The sequence below is a fragment of the Parasteatoda tepidariorum genome, chromosome 7 (genome assembly GCF_982258835.1).
Source record: "Parasteatoda tepidariorum strain Cologne lab strain chromosome 7, Ptep-v5.0, whole genome shotgun sequence".
NCBI classification, from domain to species: domain Eukaryota; kingdom Metazoa; phylum Arthropoda; class Arachnida; order Araneae; family Theridiidae; genus Parasteatoda; species Parasteatoda tepidariorum.
This window is the reverse complement of record NC_141761.1, coordinates 45,805,889-45,831,902: the sequence shown is the minus strand read 5'-3', so window position 1 is coordinate 45,831,902 and position 26,014 is coordinate 45,805,889. Positions and strand designations below refer to the sequence as shown.

Below are 26,014 nucleotides of genomic sequence, written 5' to 3'. Positions count from 1 at the left end.
CCTTTTATTGTAATTTAGTATGAGTCAAGATTATATAGTATTATAAGATTTAAAACATTTAAAAATTGGACCACAAACGCTTTCCATTTCACAATAGATTTCTCCATGTATACGTTTTGCGTCATTTTCAGAATAAGCTTAAAAAGTGCTGGATGTAAGTAGGCCTAATAGTCGATTTATTGAAAACACACAGCAGTTGTGAAAATAGGTTATTATTCATAAAAAATTCTCGTTTAATATGACCAGCCTTCGAAAAGCAACCTTAAATATTTTGCTTATAAACATCATTTTGTAAGAAGTACGAAGGTAATTAACATTCGTAAGTTTTTTTACGCATTTAAAAAACTAACAATATTTGCAAAAAACAATAAATACACTTACAAATTTGATCTAATGCCATAGCGGTTTGTCTTAACGCTAAAATCAAAAAAGATAATGAATTAAGAAAAATTTCTTATAAAACATGACAAATTCCGTGTTATATGAAATTGATAGGAATAATAAAGCTCATTTTAAAAATCTAGGTTTTTATATCTTTTCTAATTAGCAAATTATAATTTTAACCATTTAATTTAAATGTTAGCCGACTGGTTGTTGGAGGAAGCGGTCAAGCAGTTGGCGTCCAACCAGGAAGATCCCGGGTTCGAATCGATCTTAAGACATGGGTTTAACTTGTCTTTCTGTTCTGCCTTTCTTTTGTTAAGGTGACATTGATCCAGCTCTACGGCACTCACGATAAAATGGTTAACATTTGATTTTTTTTGTATTAAAATAAAATAACGAAGTGATATTTATGTGCAGTAAACTTTCTAATATTATATTTTTACTTTATGCTGACCTGGTGGCCGAGTGGCTAGCGTGCCTGACTGCGGAGCCGCTGGTCGCGGGTTCGAATCCTGCTCAGGGCATGGATGTTTCTTTCTCTCACTGTTCTATGTCATCTCTCCTTTGTGTGTGATTGTGCGAATGTGACCCGCTCTATAAATAGGTTTGTGGTTGTGTGACGTCGGCGACGCTGCTCCATCGCCGTGGCTTCGTCACGGGTGCCCACTTTGTAACGAGAAGCAGTTCCTGCATTTCTGTGGACAAGGGGACAATCCTCAAGTAACCGCCATTAAGAAAAGAAAATTACTTTCAATTTATTTCATATATTGCCTTAAGTTAAGTTTTAGACCCATGGTATGTGTTTCGTTTATGACTTATAACTACAATTTTGTAAGAAATACAAAGTTTGTTAATTCTATATACAAATTTTAACCCTTTTAAAACATTAAATACTTGTAGATATCGATAAATATACTTACGTTGTGCTTGTCTTACCGATCTGGCTAAAATCGCATAAAAAAGAAAGAATAATATTAAAAAACAATTTATTATTAGACACGGCATATTCTGCACAATTTGTACTTGATTGGAATAATAAAACTCGTTTAAGAATTAATATCTCTTGAAATAACCAAGAACTTATTTAAAATATTTTATTCAAATTAAAAACTAAAGTTATCTAACTTTAATAACGTTGATTACTGTTAATGCGTGAAACATTACAAATAAAAAAATTTCTTTGACCAAAAATTAGAAACTGATATGAAGCTTAAACTTATAACTTGAAAATATAGCTTTTTCTTTCAGTTGATGATTTACAAGAAAGTTATACAAATTTAGAACAAAATTATTTTTCTCTTATCCATTGATCAGTGTTGAGCTTTTAAATTTTTTTATGTATGATGAAACGTTTCAGCAAAATGTCTTTTGTTCCAAAAAGAAATAGAATAAAAGAATAATTTTATTACATTTATGTAGACTGCAGCGTTCTAGTTTTAACCTGAACTGTACACAACAAAATATACGGGGAAAAAATCATAAAATTGACTGGAAATATGCTTATTATACATTAAATTATTTTTAACCGAGTTATCTATTTGGAAGTAATGGAATAAATATGTCAACGCAAAACATCTTGATACTGAAGGAAATTTTGTTCCATTAGTTAATTTTATATTAATTGCACTGGACTTTAAATTAATAATTATGTTTTATATATAAGGTAAACAGAAGTATTAATATTATGAATAAATTTAGCGACGCATTATGTGGTGCCACCAAATTAACGAAAAATGATTCTTCGAGTTTCTTTGATTGATATTTATTCTAATGAAACGTGTTTCTACATGCCTAATAATTAAAAGTCAATGAGTGTCAATATAATGAAATTGAAATTATGTAAAATGGGTCAATTTCTTGTAAAAATTGTGATCATGGTGAAGTTTGTCTGTCATGATGATATAAAGCTTCACTTACTTCAAATATAAAGATAGTAATAGAAGCCGATATGTTCCAATGGATATGCACTCTTTTTAAAGTCACGCCAACGTGAATATTTTTTGAAGCAAATGAAGTTTTATGTTACCATATTTTTTACTCTTCAGTTTTAAGGGATTGTCCATTTAATCGACTATCATAGTTGGAAAAGCACTATTGCGTTTGTGTTTTTGTGTCGGTTATGGTTTGACGTCTCTGTCTAGAATCTCGCAATGCTTGGAATTGGCATAACACTCTGATTACTTTATCTGCGCTTTTTTTAAATGCATGAAATAAGATATCACTGACGAACATTTTACTTAATATCGCGTTTCCTTTACGCAAAAATTAAAATATAGATTACTCTTAATACGTTAAATTATTCATTTCTACTTACATAAAATCTCCTCTTTAGCATCTCCATGAGTGACTGAAAAATAAATCTTTTCATAACAAAAAACCCTTAAACTTTATTCTATTCAAAAACATTAAAATTTAAAAAATATATTAAAACATAAATTTCTGCTTTTCTTTGTAAAATATTTTTTATATGGATGTATGAAATAAAATGAGGTGTTAAGTTTTAGCTATTTTTCAATTCTTAAATTATTTTATTTACAATTTTAAGCATAATTTTTTAAACACGTAGAAAAAATCATTATTATAAGATTCATGCATTTACTTAAAGAATTAGAATTTTTTTTTGTATGTATCGCGGTAATATAATTCAATTGGATCAGTGGTCTCAGTGGTTCTTGATTGGATCAATTGTCTCAGTGGTTCTTGGTTGGATCTGTGGTTTTTGAAAACAAATTATTTTCAGTTTAGTTTAAAACATGCATAACAAAATAAAAATGAATGTATTTCTATTTACTAATCACAATATCGATTAACTCACTAAGTAAAACAGGTTTCTCATGTTCCTCTTTAATTGGATCCGTGGTTTCAAAATGTGCATTCTTAATTATTGAATATTTTATTTTGGTTTAGTTTAATAGTTTAATTTATATGTATTATACTCTGTTGCAAGCTAAGAAAAATCCATTATCCCCATAGGGAGAGCTGTTTGCTTTTGCACCCCGAATAGATGGTAAGTAATCGGCCCGAACATCGCTCCAATATTGCTAACACTTGAAACATAATTGTACAGAATATTTCTTACTTGCTTTCGTAAATCGTGTGAATTGAGAAAAACAAAACTTAATCTATAATAAATTAACAAGTAATACGGATTAATGAAAATCATATCTAAAATCTAACAAATATACGCCTTATATACGGCGTAACAAATATATGCCTTTCTATTGGCATTTAAACAAAAAAAACTAATGAAAGAATAATAGTGCTTCTTGCAAATGAATTTGATTTTAAGTGATTGATTTTAAGTAATCCTATACCGCAAAGGTCTTTTTTTCAAGAAAGTACCTAAAATTTTAGATTTCGTGCAAGAAAAAGTGACAATTATAAGTCTTACATATTCCGTTAATTATAAGAAGTCCATTCATTTGACCGGATATGGTAGAAATAGTGTGGAGCGTTTTAATCAATATGTTTAGTGTTAAACAGACGTGTCTGAAAAGAAAAATCACGATGGTCATCGAGTAGGTCAGTGATAAGTTCTTCACCAGTGTGGTGGTCAGTGATCAAATTTCAATAAAAAACATACATGGCCGGTTTCGCAAAACAAGCCTTGAGAAGTATCTCATAATGACTTAAGTTTGCAAATTGGCCTAATTCAAAAACTAAAGATTTAAGCGGACTTAACATGCTTACATATACTACACAGATTTGCATACTTTTTAACTTAACATACCTTTCAAACTGCAATAATATTATGTGCCTGAAAAATTGTGACTGCAACTTTTATTAACAAAAGCATCAATAGTTGTATAATTGATGAATTTGCCCTCGTGAATGGCTTAACTGCAGCGAGAAATCTAGTTGAGCTCAATTTCTCTCATAATTACTTAAAGGAATTTAAAGACATACATAACTCAGTTGTCTTCATTTTATTATTATCAGAATCTCAGAAATAATTTATAGAAAACTAGCTTCTCAGGAAGATGTTTTAGATTTTTTTCTGATGCACTGTTTTATGTAAAAAATATTTCTTAATCTTAGCGAAAAAAGAAAGAAACGCTTACCAAAAAACAGTAATTTGTTAAGACGAACATTTATTCATTTTATCATGAATGATAAATATTAAAACTAAGAATATTTTCAATATAATTTTTAATTTAAGTTGCAATAACTTAATTAGAATTTGTTAATTTTAAAAATACTAGACCATTTAAAATCATATTATATTTATTACATATAAATAACAATATAATATCGACGCAGTGATATACAGATTATTGTCATACCTGTCTGGAGAAAGAAAAAAGCAAAAATCAAAGCTACAACCTGTGGTGCTTTCATACTGAAGTTTTAAATTTTATCTTAATTAAATCGATGAGAAAAATCGAGTTTTTATAACAGATCAGCTTTATTCATCCATATTTACCTTTATATTTAAGAAATGCAAGCGAGGGGTTATCAGATATTGATTGTGTGATCAGGAGAGGAACTAATTCTTATATCCGATTTAAATTTTTTTAGCTGTGCTAAGATCACGATCTTACATTGCCAAAGAGATTGTTTTCAGCTGCAAAAATAAGGTTTTTATATGAAATAGATATCACGATTGGATGAAAAATAATATTAACATTCAATTCTAAAATAGAATTTTTAACTATAAACTGAGAAGAAATGTATGATAAAAACTATGAGAATACGAGAAAATTTTTCATGTTTTCTGACTCTATAATAATATTAAAAAAAGCAATAATTTTCAACTTCGCGTGTTGATGATTATTATTATGCTATTTGGTAGAAAATGTGGGAAAATTCGGATATTTTACTAAAGTATTTGGTATTTTCAAGAGTACAAAATGTATAGTTAATAGTTGATAACCTTTCTTTTAAGTTGGGCAGTGGTAGCAAACTGGTATCCCTGTGGTTAGAGAATCGAACTGAGAATTTCGATCCTCGACTCTGTTAAATATATTTTTATATTTTATTACCATCGTTGAACAGCCGATCCAATTTTATGGGTTTACGACTACTAATGTTCATTTCCGTAGCCTTCTAATTTTGAACCCAATCAAAGGAACTCCTGGATCGAGTATTGGGAGAAATTTGCCTTCGTGGAGAACTTTTTGATGGAACTAACTCCACATTTGCGTTACATGGAGAGGAAGATCACGAGAACCTACCATGGTTAGCCTGACGGCAAGAGGACTCTAACCCATGATTCGTCTACCACTGAAAATATTTCACGTTAGCACTGTGGTCGGTGCGAGCCTTACGCGGAATTCATATTGACTGGGACTCGATCCCGGTTCGCCACGAACCCGGTTACTCTGAGCCATCGCAGCTCTTCTGTTAAGTATATGCAATAGTCGGGTACACAGGTATACCGAGTACATGCAATATACGTGCTCGTAAAATCTGTGGAATTGAAATTCTTGTTCTCAGTCGCTGAGCAATACCATGGGTACAAGGATCTGGAGAAAATTTCCATCCAAGGAAGTGATCTCACAAATCGTGCCGTTAATAATAACGGCTGGTGTTCGTAAGGGATGTTTCTCAGACCGTCGCCAATAGCCCAGTGTGCAGCTCAAATGCAACGTAAATAAAATACTTACCAACCAACCTTATTTACGAAACGCTTGTTAACGTTATTTTTGATCTGCTAGTTATATTCATTTGAACGTAAGATATAAATTAACTTGGACTAACAGTCAGCTTGGTAAGAGTTTAAAAGTCATACTACGTAATGAGCACGCAATCTTGCATATGTATGTATAATAATAAATAATTTTATTGAAAGAGAATTGTTTATGTTTTTATTATTTTCGTTTCGTTTTACAGGAGCTTTCCTGTCTTGCCATCCTACCAAGTACTTTATGGAGTGGAGGGTGGAATCGAATCCCCCAGTAACTTGGGTATGTGATACTAAAATAAATTTGTTTTGGACGCGTATACTAGTTAGCGTGCTTATTACAAAAAATTGCTTACGGGGCCGGGATAGCTTGGTTGGCAAGGCACTGGTCACATATGCAAGAGGTTGTGGATTCGATTCCCGAAAAGCCTAAGACTCACCGTGTAGTAATTGGTGATTAATGCAAGTTAAATCTATCGAGTCGCGAAGTCCTCCATGTTCCCATAACAAATTAGTATCTCTGGGGGTACTGATTCAGGAGTTTCCTTGTCTTCTGGATTAGTTCAAAGTTATAAGGCGACGGAGTTGAACATTAGTAGTCGTAAACCTAAAATTGGATCTGCTGTTCAACGACGGATGTAAACAAAAATAATTGCTTGTGAGTCGTGGTGGCTCAGGGGATAGAGCATTCGCCTTCCAATGAGGTGAAATAGCGTCGAATCCCGACAATGGCTGGTTGATTCGAGTTCGGCAAACGGCTCGCACCGACCTTAATGCTGTCGTAAAATATCTTAAGTGGTAGACAAATGATGGGATAGAGTCCACTTGTCGTCAGGCTAGCTGTGGGAGGTTCTCGTGATTTTCCTCTCTATGTAAAGCAATTGCAGGTTAGTTCCATCATAAAGTTCTTCACGGAGGCAAATTTCTCCTAATATTTGATCCTTGTCTTCCGGATTGAGTTCAATATTACGAGGCTACAGAGTTGAACAATGGGGCAGTAAACTCAAAATTACTAAGATACGGAGTTGAACATCGGTAGCCGTAAACTCAAAATTGGATTGGCTATTCAACGACGGTTATAAATTAAAATAATTGCTTGCCACTTGTCACAGAATTTTCATCTCAAATTTATGAAAACATTCTCAAAAAAGGAACCAATTGTAGGTTAGAAAGCTTATGTTAGGTAAATTATGCATCTGCAGTAAATATGTTTCAAAAGAAGAGCGTTCCATTGATTGTTGTGAAAAATGCATAAAATAGAAAACAAATTTATTAAGGGGCATATATATTCAGCTTCATTAAGTGAATATGAGTCTTTTAGCGTGTTATTCTTATTATCTACACTCTTATAAAATTTGAAAATTGAATAATCTGTACAGCGAAAACATAATTATAGTTAAAAAAGTCATTTTGTTTTGTTTAATCAAATATTTTTATTATCTAAATAAAACGTATTATAATATCGTAGAATTTATTATGGTTTTTCTGTGAGGGACATAAGCAAGATGATTGCCTTAATAAAAAAATCCATATAATACCATATTACTTCTTAATGGCAGCATCAAGATAAACTATCACGCCATGTTAGAAATTGAAACAATATCATGTTGGACCAATATGCGCAAAACCAACATGGTTTGATGGTCTAATCCATGATGAATATCTTATTGTCTTCCAACTTAACCAAAAATCAGCTTATTTTTTCGATTATACCTCCAAGGCTTATTATCCCCCTATATTAGGAACATGGTTTGGTGTTTTAGTTTTGTTTTGTTGATCATCGAACAAAAATATTCCAATATATTTTATTGGTTTCCTCCTGGTTTTGTTGGTTTTATTGGTTGATTTTATGTCATCAGTGTGAGGAGAAACTATTTCTTTACTCAAATAAAAAGAAAGATTTTGAAATTAATTTAATACTTTATAAAATAAAAATAGACTAAAATTTGATAAGTATTATGATAAAAATTCGATGAAATAATTTAACACAGTTATGCATATGAACCTTATATGGACACACAAAAATTTTTGTTCCATAATGGTATACAGATTCACATTTGTGCTCTAAATTGCTTGCAATCACTTGAAGGCTTCAAACATTTCTTGGAAATCACATCAAGTTAAAATCTATAATTTCATTTAATTATTATGGAGGGCAAATTATAATACTGCAAAGGTTGATATTATTTAATATCTTCTTATACCTTATAAATGAGGTTCGGAGAACATTCAATTTTACCATGATTAAAGTCATATTGACAAAATGTACTAAAAAAGCATATGTCCTCACTTGGACACGAGTGCTCTAATTTTTGATTACTAGGACAAAAACTAAAATACATTATTTCACCACAATCCTGAGAAACTATATGGGATTATTACATTATATATATTTTTATAACTGAATTAAAAAATTCGAAGACGGTAAAGTCGCCAATTATTATAAAACATTATTTCTTCTTCTAAAAATTTATTTTCATTCTTATTTTACCGACAATACAATAGTAGTGGAGAAGGTAATATCGTGCCGATTTCCGTTAGAAGTTTCAAAAACTTATTGTTTTCCGTGACAATCAACAATTTTATGTTCCTACTTATTTCTTGTCATAATACATTTCTATTTTAAAAATACTCAGCAAGAAATAGCGCAAATTAAATACTATGCTTTGGCAGAAACATTAAAGTGTCATGGTATAAGAAAATTTATCAGCATGTTGTTAAATACCTTTATAATCTCCTAATATCTTAATATACCTAATATCTTTCTAATACAATTAACATTTCTTTATACCTTTTAAGTAATTAACATGTTCTAAATACTCTATAGTAAGCATAAGGATAACACTCCTGTAACCATGACATTTAATATAAGCTTTTTGTATCCTAATCAAAAATAAATTTAGTGCACAAAAAATATTTAAATAAGATAAATTTTAAGGAAAAATTTTCTTCGAAATAAAGTGGAAAAATGAAGCATTGAAAACAGCACGATTTTCAATTGAAACATAAATTTGTTTTAATAATCAATTGAAATTTTGGTTGGTTTTAATGATTTTTTTTTCTTTTTTGCAATTCACAATGTGTGATTTTGTTTACTTTAATTTTGAAAAGAAATCTATAGAATACATTTAGAGAACGTATTATGGAACATCCTAGATCTATGTTTATTAAAAAATTGAATTTAATGCACAAAAAATAAGATCTCAAAGAACAGAAGAAATCAGCTATAAGTATTCATATTTTTTCGCCTCACCATATATGCATTTTCTGACACAGGGGCATACGCAAGGGGGGGGGGGGTTAGGGGTTTAACCCCCCTTGCCTTTTTTACTTTTTTTAAGACTATATATTTTTATTTGCCTTATGCCTACTTTTTTTTTCTCACGGTATTTCTCAGAATACTGATAAAACATTTACAATAATAGGGTTGTATTTTTGAAACCAAATTCACGTGATACTGTTACGGGCGAGCCCCGATCACTGGTTCCTTTCTGCCCTGCCAGTCGCAATAGTTTTCGAGACTGGCTGGCATTCGTGAGGTCTGGAATCCTAGACGTTCTGTCGTCTTTGAGACAATTCGAGAATTTTGTAGATGCGGTTAAAAAAAATTATATGAAAGGGGGATACATTTATTTTCGATTTTAGTCAGACTAAGAGTTATCTCTGCCGCTTGACCTTCGGAGCTTGTTTCTAAATCTGTTTTGTTTTGGAGACTCTGTGCTCGTTGAAGTTATTCATTCCAGCTCGAAACTTTGAGATCGTAGCTTAGTGGATATTTCTGTGCCAATATATATATATATATATATTTTTGCTGTTCTTCGATCTTTAGGATGTCTAAACGCAAGAATTTAACAATTTTTAATTACTTTGAGAAAAAATCACGACCTGAAATTAGTGAGGTGACAGCATCTAGTACCAATGTAAGTTTTTCTGTTGAACAGAAATGTGATACTTCCGTTGAAGAAAACGTTTCTAGCGTAACGGAATCTGATGAATGTGAAAGCGGCCCTCAAAGTGTTACTTCCCACCCATATGACATTGGACTTTTTTCAGAAGATAATACATGCGAGGATAAAAAAACTGGATATACTTAAAAATGTTTGGGAACCCAATCCAGCATTTGTTTTTCCTGAAAAAGGAAAATTGAAATTTCAGTACAAATGGCTTTATCGCTGGAAATGGCTTGCATATTCAGAGGTTAAGGGTGGTGCTTTTTGCAAATTTTGTGTACTTTTTGCCCCAAGTGTTGCCGGTTCTGGAAATCAACCTTTAGGCCAACTGTGCAATGTAAAATTTGACAACTGGAAAAATGCTGTAGAGCGATTTTCTGAACACGAGGAATGTCTTTATCACAAAAAATCGATCGAAACTGCTGGGACATTAAACGATATTTTATTTGGAAAGATGAAACCTGTGGATGAACAAGTTGACAGTGCAGCAAGCAGAAGAAAATTAGAAAATAGAAAAAACATTACTCCAATCATTGAAACCATCCTATTTTGTGGAAATCAAGGTCTCGCTCTAAGAGGACATAAGGATTCGGGAATAATTGCTGAACAACCAGGTGAAGAGAACGACGGAAATTTTCGGGCATTGCTTCGTTTCCGGAGTAAGAACGATTCGACTCTTAAGAACATTTTAGAGTCAAGCAGAAAAAATGCTCAGTATACTAGCCCTTGATTTCAGAACGAAGTTATTGAGGTTTGCAATATTTTAATCCTGCAAAAACTAGTCAGCAAGATTAATTATGCAACTTGCTTTTCCATTCTTGCAGATGAAACAACTGATATTGCAGGTGTAGAGCAATTATCGTTATGCGTTCGATATGTCGATAAAGAAAATTTTAACATCACCGAACAGTTTTTGCTATTCATTCCGGTGCATGACTTAACCGGAAAAGCAATAGCAACAACAATATTAGACCAATTACAGTCTATGAAAGTTGATATAAAAAAGTTACGTGGACAGGGGTACGATGGTGCTGCATCAATGAGTGGAAAAATTAATGGTGTACAAGCCCACGTAAGAAGTATTGTCCCATCAGCACTCTATGTACATTGCTCTGCTCATAGCCTCAATTTGGCTGTATCAAATGCATGCGAAATAACTGGCATTAGAAATTGCTTAGGGACAATTAAAACATTATACGACTTTTTACATACGCCAAAAAGACAGTATGTCCTATCTTCAGCAATAGAGGAGATGGAAACCAGCACTAAGAGGAAGAAAATTAAACAGCTATGTGCAACCCGTTGGATGGAAAGATACGACTCAGTAACCGCTGTGGTGGAACTTTTCGAGCCTATCGCCGAAACACTACAAAAAATATCAGAATGGAAGGATAAGGAATCAGCTACCCAGGCTAATTCTTTACTGTGCACAGTATCTAATTGCCAGTTCGTAATATCTCTTTTGTGCATTTACAAAGTTTTCACCATAACAATCCATCTCTGAAGATACCTACAAAAAACAAGCATAGATTTGATAGAGGCAGTGAGTCTTGCAGAAGATGTCATTAAAGATCTAAAATTAATGCGTGAAAATGCCACTGAAACATTCTCTGAAATATTCAGCTCTTCTTCTCTTATGCTAACAAGCATTGGATCTTCCACTTCCATGCAAATCCCAAGAACAGTGATTCTCAACCTTTTTTTCGTTGCTGCACACTTTTAACGATTTCGAAATTTGACGGCACATAATGAAAAAAATTAGATTAAAAGTTGTTTAATTACCCATCTTACACTGTATTACATAGTTTGTGATATTAGTTTTAAATGTAAAATAAAATAATATGTACTACAAAAGCACATTTATTAAGGGATTAATTATTTCTTTCGACCAATTTTTTACTAGTTAGCGACAGTTATTTGTTTTTTTGCTAGTTATTAATTGTTAGCTTGTTTTCTATAATTATTAACTGTTATTTTTTTGTGATTTCTTATTAACTGGTTTCTTTGCTAATTATTAATTGTTGGCTAAATTTTTGTTAGTTATCCTTTGTTAATTTGTTTTTTATATACAGTAAAACCTCGTTAAGTCGTCACTCAAGGGACCGAACATTTTCGACGACTTAAGCGGAGTGACGACTTAAGTGGAGTTAGAAATTTCTTTAAAAAAACTAAAATAACATTGAAATTTTTTAATGGACTGCAATAGGATTCGTTGAGAAAAATTAGATTTTTAGAATGTAATGCACATGCAAATAAATGTGTAGAAAAGGAATACAAATACTTTTGTATAGTTACCACTTTTTATTTTTATTTCTGAGCATTAAAATAGCTTAACATAGTGGATTGATGCAGGAATTGTTGATTGCTGTTAACCTTCCTTTCCAATATCATCAGCGCCTTGAATTCTTCCTCTGTTGTGCTTTCAATTGATGTTAAATATCGTCTAACTTTCTCTAAGGCTTCTAATGTTTCAGTCTTGCTGGGCGGAATTCCACACGAATTCTCATCATCACTATCCTCGCTGGAACTGTGTTGTTTTTCATCTAAAAATTCTGAAGTTAAATCTTTTACAGTCGCTTGTGAACAAATAGCGATGTCATTGTCAATATCGACAAATGCATTTACGTCATTGACACTGCAACCTTTTTCATTAACAACTTGCAGCAAATTTTCTAAGGGCTCGGGGTCGACTTCTTCACAGAGGATATCTTCGGATTCTGCATTGGCTACAAATCCCGCGTGTCTGAAGCAATTAAAAACAGTTTGCGTAGAAACTGAGCTCCAACTTCTATGCACATAATTGATCGCGTCTAAAACGGAAACTTCAAACTTTTCATTTTTATCCAATGCTTTTATCAGGTCTTTTACTAGCATTTTTTTGTACTTTCTTTTGAAGTCCCGAATTATCCCTTGATCTAATGGCTGAAGAATCGCAGTAACATTTGGAGGAAGGAAAACGATTTCAATAGCTTTTAAGCTTTCGGGTTGACTATGGGCTGTGCAATTATCGACAATAAGGGCAACTTTTCTCTTTTGGCGCGAAAACTGGGAATCCAATTTACGGATATGCCGTTCCCAAATCATTGTAGTCATCCATGCATTTGAATTTGCTTCATATTCAACTGGCAGAGATTTAACGTTTTTGAAACAACGTGGCCTTTTGCTCTTGCCTATCACTAGTGGTTTAAGCTTTTCATTTCCATTAATATTCGCTCCCAGCAAAAGTGTTAGACGTTGCTTGCTGGCTTTTCCAGTGGTGCATTTTTCGCCCTTAAACGATAGAGTTTTATCAGGCAAAAGACGATAAAATAAGCCCGTTTCATCTAGATTAAAAACATTCGAGGCATCAAACCTGGATAAAATGTCCTTGAGAACACTGTTCCTCCAATTTTCTATAGCATCACCATCAACAGCTGCGGCTTCCCCACAAATCGTTTTAAAAGAAAGACTATTTCTGTCCTTGAAACGCCCCAGCCAACCATTGCTGCAATGGAAATCTTCTATGTTCAACTCCTTAGCAATTTCCATCGCTTTTTCTTTAAGAATGACGGAAGAAATAGGCACATTTTGCGATCTCTCATGCTTTAACCATCGAACTAAAATCTCCTCGATCTCGTCAAACTTTGATTTCCTCATTCTCTTTCTATTGTCTTTGCAGTCTGCTTCTTCAATGGTTTGCTTTGATGATAGAATATCACTTAAAGTAGTTCTCGGAATATTGTGTTCTTTGGCAAAAGCTGTTTTCGAAACATTTGACTTTTCAAAAAGTGCAATTAAGTCCTTTTTTTCTTTAAGAGATAACGAGGTAAGTTTTCGTTTTCCCGGCATTTTGAAACGTATTCAAATCACAATTTTGTAAGAAAATAAAATGGCCCTTATAGCGGGGCTTACTCGCTATGAAATGAAGTCCCACTGAAGTACGTACAATAAAGAAAAACGTCTACACTCGACTGAGTCGGAGCAAGAAGTGAGAACTTTGAACGATTGGCATGCAAAATTCCAAGAATCCAAATCCCCTAAAAGGAAAGGAATGCTCACAGCTGTAGAGCGAACTTCGTGGGTGGTCCGAAATTCCCGGAGATACTTAAAGTGAAAGGGGCGGGTCTGAAAAGATAACAGATAGGTTTGCCATTAAAAAAGATAGGTTTGCCATTTTTTTGGGGTGACGAATTATCCGGAGTAGAGTTAAATTCGATGACGGGTAAAAGAGGGTTATTTTACATTATTGTCTATGAGGCTTAGTCGGGACCACAGGAAAACGACGACTTAAGCGGAGTGACGACTTATTAGGGTGACGACTTAATGAGGTTTTACTGTATTTGTCTTTTTAGTTATGCTTTGTTAATTGCATAGCTTGCTTTAATGATTAGCTCTTACAACATTTTTTAAAATTGTGTGTCATATGCAATTTAAACACTTCCATCTTATTTTAAGATTGTCAGAGACAAGACAATCACCGACAAAGATGTTCACGCGGTTAAAGCGTGAAAAAAAATGTAGAACATATATATATATATATATATATATATATATACAGGGTGGTCCCGAATTCATGGTACAAACTTTAATGGTAGGTACAGGACATTGTAACAATGATTTATTGCATAGGAATGTATTGTCGCAAGTGACGCGGTGAGGCGTAAACAGGGGAAATAAAAGGAAAGAGAAATGGAGTGATCGGTTGGTATCATTGCCGGTAGAGGGCAGTAGATGTCTAGCCGCCGTTGAAAATGATGCATCGCAATAGGGAAAAGCGCCATTCACAATTGTGCTGCCGTAGACGATGGGTGACTTTACGTATGCAGAAAAAGCAGACATGCATTACATGTACGGCCGTGCAAATGGTAACGGCAGAGCTGCGTTACGAATGTATCGCGCGGAGTATCCTGATCGACGAATGCCGGATCATAGAATTTTTCAGCTGTTACATCGTCAACTTTGTGAAACAGGTGCGTTCGACGTCAACAGACATGACGCTGGTCGATTAAGAGCTGTACGCACTCCAAGGCTGGAAGAAAGCATCTTGAACATTGTGGCTGATAGACCCGAGTCAAGCACAAGAACTGTTGCGCGTGACGTAGGTGTGAGTCATCAGACTGTATGCAGAGTGTTAAACGAAAATCGCTTACACCCCTTCCATTTTCAGAAAGTACAAGCATTGAATCCGGCAGATTATCCTCTCCTCGTGAACTTCTGCCTGTGGGTGATGCAGCGATGTGCGTTGCAGCCGGATTTCGTAGGTGATGTGCTATTTACAGATGAAGCGACATTTTCACACGAGGGTGTCTTTAATGCGCACAATTCCCATGTGTGGGCAACCGATAATCCACATGCGTTTCAACAACGTTTCTGTATTAATGTGTGGGCTGGTATTGTGAACGACCTTTTGATTGGCCCATACTTACTACCCACGCGACTCAGTGGCGGAAGCTATCTTATTTTTCTGAAAGAAGTGTTACCACAAATGCTGCATGATGTTCCGATCGCCATTCGTAACCGCATGTGGTTTCAGCACGATGGGGCGCCAGCACACTTCAGCATTGATGTACGGAATTACCTGAATGCCACGTTTGGTGCTCGATGGATTGGGCGTGGTGGACCAATCCTTTGGCCACCCCGATCTCCCGATTTATCGAGCCTCGATTACTTTAATGGGGACATCTAAAGCATCTAGTTTATGAGACTCCAGTTGACTCAGATGAGGATCTCGGCGCTCGCATATCTGTAGCTGCTGCAGGTATGCGTGAAATACCAGACATCTTTGAACGTGTACGCCAATCGCTCCACCGACGCTGTCAATCATGTATCGCTTCTGGTGGACGCAATTTTGAACACTTACTGTAAACATGACACTTGTCAACAACGCTTTCAATAAAATTTTTGTTTTCCCTTTCGGCCGTTATTTCTCCTGTTTACGCCTCACCGTGTCACTTGCGACTATACATTCCTATACAATAAATCATTGTTACAATGTCCTGTACCTACCATTAAAGTTTGTACCATGAATTCGGGACCACCCTGTATGTATATATATATATATATATATATATATATATATATATATATATATATATATATATATATATATATATATATATATATATATATATATATAATAAAAAAAAGCATTATAATTTTTATTGTATCATTTCTAATATTTGGCGGTACATTTTAACAATTTGGCGGCACACAAAAGTGCCACGGCACAGTGGTTGAGAATCACTGCCCTAGAATAACAGGAAGACAGAAAAATCGCGATAATTTTCCCTCATCGACACCGGAAACATATTTCAGAGTTAGTGTTTTTATTCCATTTATAGAAAATTTTATAACACAATTAAACTTAAGATTTGTATCGCATCGTGATATTTTGAAAGGATTTCAGTGTCTTCTACCTGCCGATCCTTTCATTTGCCAACCTTCAAACATAAAGGCTTTTGAAGCATTAGTGGAATTTTACGCTGCAGATTTGGATACCTGTAAAGAAAGCCTTAAGTCTGAACTAAAACTCTGGTATAAAAGATTAAAAAGGATTAGTGAAGACGGAGGTAGTGTTCCAAAAACTGCGGCGGATGCTCTTGGAATGTGCAATAAAGATATAACACCAAACATTTTCAAACTCCTAGAAATATTGGTCGTTCTACCTGACTTATTTACGCAACTCAACGGGAAATAATAAAATGAATGGATTGGCGCTCTTAAGCATTCATAGAAAATTTACCCCAGCTGTCGAAGACATTTTAAACGAACTTGCAAAAAAACCCCGTCGTTTGTATATTACAGTATAAATCAATAAATTTTTAGCGTGTTTGTATACTGGTTTAATTCCCTATTTGTTGGTAAGTCGTTTTTTAGTTAAATTCATTGGTCTTCTATGGAATATTCACATTTATTTGGTTATTATTTAGGTAGCTGTTACAGTATGAGTAGTTTTTTCTGGCTTGATTTATTCCTACTTTTTAATAAAAATAAAATATTTTACCTCTTATTATAAAAAAAATTATATTCTTAAACTTAAAAAATAAAAACAAAATTTAACTAAACAATGTTGTCGAAATAAAAAGTCAAAATTGTCTAGCCGTCTAAATTAGGGAAGTAATAGTGCTTTATTACATACTCGAATTTCTTTTAGTAATTTCTGAAAATTATGACCCCACCCCCCCCCCCCCTTGAAAAAATTCTGCGTACGCCACTGTTCTGACAATCAATCAACTGATTATAGCACTATACTGCAGTCTTTTTCTTCATATTTATATTGAACGCGTTTCTTTTTCCTAAATATATTTCAACCCAAATTAAATTCAGAAACGTATTAAAGCAGAAAATACCGAGAAAGAATAAAAATTTAAAGCAAGCAATAGGATTATTGTGAATAGATTATATCGTTCCAACTATTAATCGCCATATATCATACATATCTGTTGTCCACTTCGTTCCATGCAGCTGGGTACATATTATACCCGAGAGTTCTAATCTGTTAGTCTCACGACCGACAGAACAGGGGTTCGTATCCAAACATTGACACAGCAATATTTTTTCTATTCACTTCAGCCCATGAAAAGTTTCCAGTGTCCTGCACTCTGCAATGCCCATTACATAACGAAAAGTATTCTAGTTGAAAGTATTCTAGTTGTAAATGGTCAAAGAAGTTTCGTATTCATGGTTTTAAAACCATACTAGTTATAAATGGCCTCAAAACCGCAAAGGTAAAAATTATTCTTTTCAGTAAACTTTAGTGTTCATTATATGGACAGACTGTGCCGGTTATTTTACCATATATTTAGAATGAAAATTATAACAGTGTACATATTTGTTATTTTACCTTTAAATTTATGTATTTGCTTATGGTGACAAAATTCATCTGCCACTGAATTATTGTTATAACCTGCTTTTATTGTATATTTAACTTACTAAATAATCAACAAAACTTACTTACCGTACATAATCGTAAACGATAATTAATTATTATATTTATAATAAACGACGATAGTAATTTTTATAATAAATATACAAATAACGCAGAGAGTGAAACAACAGATATTTTTAAAAATTATTTAATTTCCATAAAACTTTACATTTGGATTTGAAAATTGTTTCATAAGCATCAAAATTTTTCATAGTCACAGAACCCTTCACTCTAAAATAGATGAAAAAAAATATCATTAGAGTAATTTATATTTCTATCACAATTTTTTGCATTTACTGAACAAAATAGTATTATACATTAAAATTGTAGTTAATTAAATTATTCAAAATTTGAATTTATGCAGTACTTATAAAATCCCATTCGATTACTAATTAACGTTTAAGTATTTTTAACGTCTTCATGCTTCATATAAATTGGTGTTATGTTCAAAATTTAAAAAAAAAAAAAATATTGAAATAAGTTTCGAAAAATATTTTACATATAGTTTAAATATTCTAACAATAGCGGAAAAAAATGTGTAATTTTTATACAAAATTTTAAATAAGCAAATAATATTCAATTTGAAAAAGTCGCTAAAATTTTTAAAAAAATTCAGAATTTCAGCTTATTATAAGTTGTATCCAAAAAAACAGATCAATAAGTTTAAGATTTCAACAGCTAAAATGTATCAAAATAGGCTATATCGTAAAAAAAAAAAGAATTATTGTACATAAAATTAGTTTCTATTTAACGGAAGGTGTTTTCAGAGCAGTTGCAGAATGATAAAATTATCTGCAACGAGTAAACTATGGATAATTAAATCATTATCCCTATAAGAATGGCTTTCAAAGATTTAAATAAGCGCCGAGCATATTGCTATTTCTTAAACGACACAATCTTCCAAGAAAACTAATCTTTATTATTTTCATTTCCATGCACACAGCGACACAAAGCCGTTTTGATCATCTGGTTCTTCTCTAGGGTTAAATAAGTTTTTAAGTCACATTGGTGATAATTTCATTCGCCCAAAACAACATTGATGATTGACTAAATATGGCGTTGTCTTTTAATATTCATTCTTCAATCATCATCTCCAAACTTCCTAATATCTTCGCAAGTGCAAGCAATAATGCAGCGTAATCTATTTTTAGGTAAGCTATAGCATACATTCCGAAAAACATATGACATACGTAGCTATTACATAGTTATTTTCCTTACTTAATACGAAAAAAAAACTAATTTTGTGCGAAGCATAAACAACACTGCCTATGTGCTGATTGACTTTACGCATCTTCCTAGAGAAATGCTTCTTTTTTGTGAAAAAAAGTGGGAAGCAAATCAGAGTGCACAACATTATTAAGTGGCGAATTAAAAGTGTTTCTGAAATTTTTCCTATAGTGAAAAAATACTTTTTTTTTACTTTAATTGTTGTTGTTACTGATCATCCACTTCCCATTCTCTCTTGGAGAGCTTTCAAAGCATCTTCGAGCATTCTCCTTTCCCCTTAGGCCTTTTTCCGAAGAAACTCAACTATAATAAACCAAAATTTGCATAATCAATTTTGATTATTCAGTCTCATCCCAGTGACTAAGTACTTCTTACACCAGCAAAATTTCTTGTCATGTAAATGGATCATGTTTATGTATCATGTATCAAGTTTTCCATTGCGATGCAGTGCCCTTGTAAACACATAAGCACCCTCATTTTATGCCCCTTTTTGACACTGATAGATAATTTAATAAATACAACCTTTCAGTTTTGAAAGCAAAATTTGAGAATGCGAAATTTGAGAAAGCACAGTTTGTTTCAGTTTACTATTCGGACAATTTTCTTAGCATACATGTTACCTTAAATTACCACATCATGAGAACTGAAAATTGCATAGTAACCCATAATTGGATTACCAGTACTAGTAACCAGTACTACGGAATTAGTATTTTTATTTATTTGAAATAACACTATATTGTGTTTTTTCCCCATGATTATTTCCGAAAATAGCATGCAATATTCCCAGGATTAGCCGTTGTATCTTAATTTAATGATTTGGCGACAAACTTTCTAAGGAAGATTAGTTGGATGTTAAATTGATAAATTACAATCAAGTATCTACTGGGTTCGTTTAATGCAGTTTTAGACAGCTATTATTACGAAGTGAAACTTTAAGGTAATTTAGTTGAAGTGAAGTACCAATTCAAAGGTACGTGATCAGTCATTCCAAAAAGTATGCATGATGATCTTAAGTTTCTTTAAACTTGTTTCTTGTCATTAAATTGTTTTTGAATTTTCTACTTCACTTGCAACTGGTAGACTTTTACTTCATTGTGGAGGCTCCTCACAGTGGTCTGTATCAAAAAAAGCTGGTCAAAATTACAAAAATAAAACTATCAAAAACTTTTTTCTGGGTCTGAACTACTTTTAGATGTCCATAAGACAATGTAATCCTGCGGAAAAAATCTTGTCTGATTTTTTTCTACTTAAATAATCGGATGAACGTACACTTTTTTGCAACCTCAAACTAAAGAGAGAAATAAACATTGACATTTACGGAAATTTTAACAATAAAATTAAGTTTGACAACCAAAAAAATTGTCATGTTAGATATTGTGTTTAACAAATAAAAATGTGTTTGCAAAACAAGTAAAAATTGCTTTTCATTTGCTCACATAAACTTTTTAAAATCATGTAATTCAATCTCTAATTTTTTAGAAACTATGTTGGAATAAAAAATGTTAGGTACGTAATGTTAGCTTTAAAAATTTTAGTTTTTCTAGCAGAGAAATGTTTAGACAATTTAAAAGAAACTAACTGCTTATATTTGCTCCCAAAAAGTTAAAAATCAAAACGCAAAATCATTCTGCTTTTGTTTGACTTGAATATTTCATTTGTGTTGGTAATCATTGTTAAAATTTTTTACTGTAGTGGGTACAGAGTGAACTGATATGACACGAAAATTGCATTTGTGTTGGTAAACGTTGTTGGGTCATTCTCACGAAAACTGTCATTTTTCAGTTCATAAAATCCCAAAAAAGTAAAGTGAATAAAAAGCTCTGAAACTTTTTAAATTAATAGAAATATGTAATGGCATTATAAAGAAAGTATATATCCTAAAAATTATACTTAATATTTAAATTAATTAATTTATAATAATTAATTAATTAATTTATTAAATAAATTAATTAATTTATTTTTCAAATTAATTAATTATTTTCACTATTTAAAAAGTGAGGGAATGACACTAATAGTGAGGGAATTATATTTTATTTTAATACATGTTTTTATCTAAGTTACATCTACCTAAAGTTTGAAAATGATAACATACTAAGTATATCTAATATTTATTATAATTTTGTCTTATATATTTAATAGTTTTTGCAGGTTTGAGAAATAAAATTGGCTAGCACGATTGAACAAAAAAAAAATTTAATAATATACTCATCTTGAATCATTCCCTCACTTCAGCGTCACTCCCTTACTTTATACACTAGTGAGGGAATGACGAATTCAATAAAATTTAAAAATAACAGTTAGGTCTAATTAATTTCTGAAGACAATCACATACTATTATATTCATACAAGAAAGTAACATATAATTTTTATAAAAATATTTTTATTCTAAGAAGATTGCAGGTGATAAGAACATTGTTGTGAGGGAATGACGCGAAACACTGGGGACAAAGTTTAAAATAGTGCTGTGTTAATATTTTTGTACAAGTTTCGGTGATGGGAGTGTAAGACTTTCAAATGAAACAATATAGCAATGAAACATCCTCTTTAATAGTAAAAGATAACAAACCATCTACGAAACTTCACAAACTCCAATTAACAAGTTATTCTTTAAAAACATTAAAAGTGGTTATTAAAAAGAACAATTAAAACTTTTGATTTTAAATATCTCCTACTGCAGGTGGGCGTCACCGGGTAGAAACGGGATATCGGGACGAAGTCTCGGACGCTGCACAACAACCCTTTTCGAAGGCAAGATGCAAGAAATAGGTGGTAGCTTAGCGTATTGGCGCGAAGCGCCATTAACTGATTCATCTATACTGGCTTAGTCATATGTTGTGAAGTCATATGTACCTAAACAGAAGTAAAATAAAAAAGTGATTCACAGCGGTGAATTGTGATTAACAGGACAGGAAATATCCTGAATGAAAGTGAGTCCAAGATCATTTCTGTGACTCGGGAAGCAGGGAACGAAGGAGCTTAACAAGCTCTTTGTCCTGGAGGAGTTCTTTCATCTCTCTGATGAGGTTCAGGAATCTGCTGGCACTATCTGTGGCTTTTACTGGGCGTGGTCTTCTGTTTTTCGACACCTTCCTGGGTCTTGCACCGCAGCCCGAAAAACAGGCTGGGTGCTCACCATTATAGTTGACGCAGGTGGCTGGAGTTGTTCTGGGCTTCGTACACTGGTACGTGAAATGTGTTCCGGCGCATTTCATGCAGGCAGGGTTGGGAGAAGTGCAACTTCGTTGCGTATGTCCGTACTGTTGACACCGGTAACACTGTATCTGGAATCTTCCTCCACGAAAGAGTTCTATTCTCACACTCTTTTCTAGTACTGAGCTGATGTTGAAGATTTTTCTGGATTCACTGTTGTCTGATTGGATAACCAGAAAAAGTGGGAGGGGCCTAAGCTCCTGACCACTCCTTCTTTTGAGTTGAATTATTTTCTCTGGTAGAAGTCCAAAGTTTTTCAGGTGTTTTTCCAATTCTTGTAAATCGGAGTCTATATTCAATCCTCTAATCAGGGTCTTTAGCTTTCTACCCATAGAATTGTTATCCGATTAATTTGGAGTGGGAGGGTCTACCGTCGCCGGGGCTTCGGTTTCTTCCTTGGTCTCCGCCGGTACTGGTACCGCAAGGGTTGCGGGAGCTTCAGCTGGGTCGCGGTGGTTTCTTTCCCCGTCGGAATCTAAGTCGATTTGCATCGCCGTGTTGACGCAAGTCTTAAGCTTCTTTTTCTTTCGTTTTTTCTTCTTTTCGGGGCATCCCGGAGTTTCTGTTGTTTCCGCAGAAGGATTCTGTAGAATTTCTGTGGGCTCTACGCTGGGTGTGCAGTCTATGTTTTCAGTCTCTGGAATATCCATCTTTTCTACCGGAGTCAGAGTAGGCTCAGTCTGCGCTGGAGTTTCGGTCTCGGTGATTGTAGTTTCCATCTTTTCAGCTTCCTCATTCTTGGTTGGCTCCTTTGCAGTACAATCCTCTTTGATCATCAGGTAGCGTTCGAGTTGATATTCCATTCTGAACTTGTTCTCATACGCATTATCGTTGTTGCCGCGTTTACAATATCCATCATACTCCCCTATGGCTTTTCTGCAGCGGTCGATCATATTTTCAATATTGTCTGGGGTAACCTTTTTATCAGCATATCCATAACACTGTTTTCTGATCTCATCATGGTCTAAGGTGGGTGGAGGCTTTGAGTTAAACATTCGTTTGCCACCTCGTCCAAATCTGTTATAGGAAGACATTTCAGCACTGGAGCTCAGTCATAAAACAACCTCACTCCTCGACGTCTCAAGAGAGAATCCGGTCTGGTCCCTTTTCGAAGGCCTATGCCTATGCCTATGTGAGGTGGGTATCTAGGTATCGGCCCCGAAGTAGCCCTAACTCATTCATCTCAATGGGAAAGTTCTTAAAATACTGCCTAAGCAGATCTGAGGTAGATGTTGTTAAACAGGTGGGCATGAGATCATCCGTGGTTGCGGTGGGCTTGAGGGTGATATTCCGTTGGCTAGGTCTTGAGTGTTGGAATGAGAGAAGTAAGCAGCTGGATTACTGCTTCATCTTTGAGTAACTCCTGAAGTTCTTTGAAGACCTTCAGGAACCTAGTGGCGTTCAATAGGGAGTCTTTTGGTCTGTTCTGTGAAGCTCGATGATTTCTCTTAGGCCGGGTACTACATCCTGTAAAACAGGCTGGGTGGGCGTCTTTACAGTTGGCACACGTCGCTGGGAGGGAGAGAGGCTTCGTGCAGAGATAAGTGAAGTGGGCTCCGGCACACTTCATGCAGGTAGGTTCGTTGGGGCAGGATTTCTGCGTATGCTCAAACTTCTGGCACTTATAGCATTGGATAGCTAAGCGCCCTCCATGAAATTTCTCAATCTTTACTGGAACAGTAAGGAGAGTCTTCACGTCGATGAATTCCTGATGTTCAGGGGAATCTGGGAGTATCACTAGAAACAGGGGGAGGAGCTTGTAGCCGTCGCCACGCCTCTTTCTGAGTTGCTCGATTTTGATTGGGCGAAGTCCATTCGCCTCGATATCGCTCCGGAGACTGTCCGTCGGGTGGTCTACGGTGAGTCCTCGCACGAGAAATCTGAGTTTTCTCGGCGGAATTGAAGGAGTTTTCGGTGGAGAAGGCTCCATCGGAACTGGTACTGCAAGGGTGGTCGCTGATGGGGTTTCTGGGTTAGCAGGAGAAGGCACCTTTGAAACGCTGGCTTTATGGGTCTCTTTCTTCCTCTTCCTTGGCCTTTTTGCAGGGGAAGTCATTGAATCAGGCTCCTTTTCTTTGCTAGTCTCAGGTGTCTCGGTGGTGGGAACTAATTCAACCTCAGGTGATTTTGGAGTTTCAGCACAAGTAGACTCAGGCACGATCTCGATTTCGACTTCCGGGGGTAATACCTCTTCCATCGGTTCGGGCTTTGCTGGATGATCGGCACTTGGTGTCTCAGTAGATCTGTCGCTATCCTTGGGAGGGATTCCTAGGCTCGGCTTTTCTTTGGAATCCTGTTGTCGGGTGTAGTACAGGTTCCTGGCATGCTGGGTAGCGTTAGCAATATCCATGAAGTGCTTGTAGTAGGGTCCATGTCCTAGGGTGTTGAGGAACTTGCTCATCAGGATAGAGTTCGCTTCATTCAGTTCTTCAATGGAAAAATGCATGAAGAATTCAGAGAGATTTCCCTTATCCACTCGTTCTTTCGGTGGAAGATACTTCGCGGGAATTCCGCAGGTCTCAATGATTTGCTCAAGGGAGATGGTCGCATCGTGTCCGCGAACGGTAGGTAAAACCTTGCCGCCGCGTCCTTTCCGGTGATATGGCATGTTCGCACAGAGCTAGACTTAATACGTCCGCACTCTGTAAAGGCAGTAGCTAAGGCAAACTGTCATCTGCTTAAATACTGGACATCAGCCTTTTCACTCCCTGCCTTGACCGTCGGTTGATGCTCCTCCGCCGGTATTCATCCGCGCAGGAACTATATCGGTTCGTCCTCCTACTTTCGGTCTTCGATCCAATCCTCGATCCTTCTACCTCGGCTTTTCATGCCATCTGAGCTGGCGCAACCAACAGCCTCTTCAATTTTTATCAGAAATTAAATTTAAAATTGATTTTCTAAATTCTATATTTCAGTATTCTGAAATAAAAAGCACGAATATGTAAAAAAAAAATTTTATTTCAGAAACAAATCAGCAGTGGGGACAAGTGAAGGAATGACATATTGGTATATTTCAATTACATAAAATAAATAAAAAATAAAAATTCACTTTCCCTGAATTTTTTTTTGTAAGCTGTAAAACAAACATAAAATATACTGGGGACATGAAAATTACTGTTTTTGTGAGAATGACGCTGTTAAAACCTTTTTACTGCAGTGGGCACACAGTGAACTGATATGACTCGAAAATTGCATTTGTGTTGGTAAACGTTGTTAAAACTTTTTTACTGCAGTGGGCACACAGTGAACTGATATGACTCGAAAATTGCATTTGTGTTGGTAAACGTTGTTAAAACTTTTTTACTGCAGTGGGCACACAGTGAACTGATATGACTCGAAAATTTCATTTGTGATGATAAACGTCGTTGCAATTTCTTACTACAGGGCACGCAGAGTGAACTGATATGATTTGAAAATTGCATTTGTGTTGATAAACGTCGTTACTTTTTTGTTACGAAAGTCGGCAAACAAGGAACTGATAGGAAAAAGGCTTTTTAAGAAAATAATATAATCCCAAAGGCAGCATTTTTGTTCGCTTTCTATCATATGAAAATTTGACTTGAAATTATTTTTTCTTGTTCAACTATGATGTTTAAAGAGTGTAAATACATAAATTCATTTCCCTTACATCATCAGATTTTTAAAAACAAGTATTTTATTTTCTGATTCCTTAGAAAATTGACGGAATTTGGAATGCTCTTTGTTTAGTAGTAA

General features: G+C 34.4%; 1 long non-coding RNA gene across 3 annotated transcripts in view; it reads right to left on the bottom strand.

Annotated features, from left to right (window-relative positions):
* Nucleotides 1-26,014, bottom strand: part of LOC147807113 (uncharacterized) — a 47,087-nt gene that overhangs the window by 4,439 nt on the left and 16,634 nt on the right. Inside the window, exons 1-4 of one of the 3 annotated variants that reach the window (XR_015435497.1) lie at nt 4,668-4,764; nt 2,699-2,731; nt 1,305-1,328; nt 382-417 (exon numbers count right to left, since the gene is read on the bottom strand). This is a non-coding gene — a long non-coding RNA (uncharacterized LOC147807113). Of the gene's footprint in view, nt 1-381; nt 418-1,304; nt 1,329-2,698; nt 2,732-4,667; nt 4,765-18,005; nt 18,095-19,283; nt 19,394-26,014 lie in introns of those variants that run through there. The other 2 variants (XR_015435496.1, XR_015435498.1) reach the window with 2 other exon arrangements.